The sequence below is a fragment of the Eriocheir sinensis genome, unplaced genomic scaffold, assembly GCF_024679095.1.
Source record: "Eriocheir sinensis breed Jianghai 21 unplaced genomic scaffold, ASM2467909v1 Scaffold818, whole genome shotgun sequence".
Taxonomy (NCBI): Eukaryota; Metazoa; Arthropoda; class Malacostraca; order Decapoda; family Varunidae; genus Eriocheir; species Eriocheir sinensis.
The window spans coordinates 160002-164249 of NW_026112184.1; positions in this window are offsets into that span (position 1 = coordinate 160002).

Consider the following 4248-nt stretch of genomic DNA (forward strand, 5'->3'; position numbering starts at 1 on the left):
GAGTGTGGTGGACGCTGCTGTCTTTGCAGCGGCACCGCAAAGTTATAAATCTCTCTTTCCCTCTTTATCTATCTTTCTATCTATGTATCTATCTTACTCATGCTCTCTTTTCCTCCTTCTCTTCCTCTTCCGATTCCTCTTACACTCTTCTTTTTTCTCTTTTATTCTTTCTTTTTTATTTATTTATTTATTCTTTTCTTTTTGGACTCAACAACCGCATTAGTAAATTTGCAGACGACACAAAGATTGGTAACTCGGTTCTCACTGACGAAGACAGGCAAAGCCTCCAAGAGGATTTGCACAAAATTTCAGCTTGGTCGGATAGATGGGAGATGCCCTTTAACGTAGACAAGTGCCAGGTCCTTCAAGTTGGAACGAGGAATAAAAAGTTTGATTACGAAATGCGCGGCGTTAAACTCAAAAGCGTTCAATGCGTCAAGGACTTGGGGGTCAAAATCGCGTCAAACCTCAAATTCTCACAGCAATGCATCGATGCAGCAAATAAAGCGAACAGAATGTTGGGCTTCATTAAAAGAAACTTTTTATTTAAGAATAAAGATGTAATACTCCCGCTCTACAACAGTTTAGTCAGACCCCACTTGGAATATGCGGTACAGTTTTGGTCTCCCCACCATGCAAAGGATATTGCTAAATTAGAAGGTGTTCAGCGTCGGGCAACGAAAATTATCCCTTCCTTGCGCAACAAATCCTACGAAGAAAGGCTTTCTACCCTTAACATGTTCTCTCTTGAGAAACGTCGCCTCGGAGGAAAACTGATCGAATGTTTTAAAATACTTAATGGTTTCACGAATGTAGACAGATCAACATTGTTTATGATCGATGACACTTTGCGCACGAGGAACAATGGCGTAAAACTCAGATGTAGACAAGTAAATTCAGACTGCACCAAATTTTTCTTCACCAACGTTGTAGTGCGAGAATGGAATAAGCTCCCATCATCAGTGGTCCAGTGTAACACGATTGACTCCTTCAAAAATAAGCTCGACCGTCACTTCCTTCAACTTAATATCAACTAGAGTAGAAATGCAACGTTTTGGAGTCTTCTGATTAATGTAAAATCACTTAGGTTTAAGGACAGACCACCAAGTCTGGACCATGGGGTCTGTGTGGTCTGATTTTCTATGTAAATCTATGTAAATCTCTCTCTCTCTCTCTCTCTCTCTCTCTCTCTCTCTCTCTCTCTCTCTCTCTCTCTCTCTCTCTCTCTCTCTCTCTCTCTCTCTCTCTCTCCGTCAGGTATTAATCGAGGGTTGTGTCCCGTCACCTGGGCTCTGTTCCCTTCTCCTGTAATTCCTTAATTCCCCTCCTGTTTCTCTCCGGCATATGACCACAGATGTTGCGCCGACTAAACCAAACTTTCCAACTTTTTTTTCTCTCTCTCTCTCTCTCTCTCTCTCTCTCTCTCTCTCTCTCTCTCTCTCTCTCTCTCTCTCTCATACAGTTCCTCCCCGTATGTTATGTATGGCAGCTATAGTCTGTTCACTTAAGCCAGATCGCCTGGGCAGGTTGGTAAGCTTGTAGTTGATTGGCTGCTCCGCTCTCCCACCAACACTCATGTTGGACATAGCTCACCTCATATACGAGCTAGCCAGTTTTGGTTGACACCATCAGACTCAGCAGTGACTGGAGAATCAAGATGTATTGTAAAAACTCGACAAAACAAAAATGAAAATGGTATTACGATGAGTTGAACCGTGAAGATGTTAAAAAATGTTTATAACATGTTTTAATTATGTTGTTCATTGACTGCAGAAATATATTATTACATGACGTAGGAAAATTTATCGTGAACACGATAGTGTGATCAGAATGTAGTTAAAGCTCTACGTATTGAAAACACAGAGTTATTTATAGCAACATTTCACTCGCCCCAACCATCACGGAGTCGAGACACCCTGTATGATGATGTTAAAAAAATGAGTGTCGCGCGTCATGATGGTTGGGGCGAGTGACATGTTGCTATAGACAACCCTGTGTTTTCAGTATGTGGAGCTTCATCTGCATTCTGATCACACTATCGTGTTCATGAGAGATTTTCCTACGTCATGTAATAATATATTTCTGCAGTCAATGAACAACTGTTGAAAATAGTGAGCATAATTAAAACATGTTATAAACATTTTTTAACATCTTCACGGTTCAACTCATCGTAATACCATTTTCTTTTTTGTTTTGTCGAGTTTTTACAATACATCTTGATTCTACAGTCACTGCTGAGTCTGATGGTGTCAACCAAAACTGGCTAGCGGTGAGCTATGGCATATAATAAAGAAACATGTCTCACTCGAGCATGCAAGATGTGGTCCGACATGAGTGTTGGTGGGAGAGCGGAGCAGCCAATCAGCTGCAAGATATTAACCTGCCTAGGCGATCTGGCTTAAGTGAACAGACTATAGTAGTGAGCTTTTCCCTCCCCCCTTTAGCATGACAGTATTCCCTTCAACTGTAAATCTCTTCTTATTGGTGCTTTTTACAGACCGCCTTCTACCAATACAGACTATTTACACAACCTTCACATTTCTCTTTCACGCATACAGGCAGACAAACACATCTGGATCACGGGTGATTTCAACCTCCCTGACACTGACTGGACTGCTATTTCCCCTCTTGACCCTCCCGATGCTGACGCCCCCAACCCTATTACATATTCCCCACACAAACAGACGCCAACTACACGACACTTTCATTGATATCCACGGTGGCCCTTATTTTGACCTCAGCACACACACTTGACCTTTAATTTTCTCACCAACAACATTCTTATCATAACAAACACTCAGGTTGTTCCAGGACTTATTAGTAACTAAACTAACATAAACTAGTAGGAGTAGGTAGGAAGACACCTACTGAACGGGCGTGAGCTACTCCCGGTGAGGATATATGGGAAGCGAGGAGGGTGCTGAAGCCCTTCAAAGACCCTTCCCATGTCCTCACTAGCCGTTTCCCTTTTGTCTCATCAACACCAGAGAGCAGATCAGCATGCTCTCTAAAGACAGTTCCCCTCTCTTTCTACACCACACTACATTCACAAAACACACACACCTATTCCCAAAATTCAAAATTCAACATGGCGAAAAAAATAACTGCCTCGGAGTCCCCGCCTGGGGGGAGACCATAAGTTCCCCCAGGGAGGACTCCCCTTCTGGCTGCCGACTTGAGAGGTGTCCTGATAACTCCTCGAACCTTCTCCTTATCAATTTCTGCAACATTCGCGGTCTCCGTTCTAATTTTTATTCTGTGGAACACCATCTCTCCTCTAAACCTCACCTTCTCTTCCTCACCGAAACACAGGTTTCTGAGGCTACTGACAGGTGACAGCAACCTCTACTCTGTCCCCTCCTACTATCTCTATCCTAAATTTCAATCCAAAGCTGGATGTTGCGCCTACGTGCGCAACGACATCACTTGCTCTTGTGCCCACGACCTTGACTCTTCTGAATTTTCCACCATCTGGCTAAGACTTCATTGTCATTCTATTATTAAATACATCTGTGCTGTTTATCTCTCACCTCACTCTACTAACTATGTAAACCTCTTTGACTATTTGAACTCTAAAGTCGAGCGCATCTTGACCCACTCTCCCTTCGCTGAAAGCTCCATCTTGGGAGATTTCAATGTTCACCACCAGCTTTGGCTTTCATCCTCTTTCACTGACCAGCCTGGTGAGCAAGCCTACAACTTTGCTCTCCTCAACGACCTAGAGCAATTGGTTCAGCACCCTACTCGTATTCCCGACCGTCTTGGAGACAGGCCCAACATTCTAGACCTCTTCCTTACCTCTAATCCTTCTGCTTACTCTGTCAAACTGTTCTCTCCGTTGGGCTCCTCCGATCATAATCTTATTTCTGTATCCTGTCCTATCGCTCCTGTACATCCTCTGGACCCACCGAGGAGGCGATGCTTCTGGTATTTTGCTTCAGCTCGGTGGGACGACCTGAGGATGTACTTTTCCGATTTCCTGTGGAATGATTACTGCTTCCAGGAGAGAGACCCCTCTGTGTGTGCTCTGCGCATCACAGAGGTGATTGTCTCTGGAATGGAGGCATACATTCCACGTTCTTTCTCTACTCCTCATGCTAAAAAGCCTTGGTTTAATCATGCTTGTTCTCGTGCTATTAAAGATAGAGAGGCAGCTCACAAAGATACCAGAGCCTTTGAACTCCCACTAACTTTGATCTATACATTTCAGCCCGGAATCGTGCCAAATCTATTCTCCGACTTACCAAA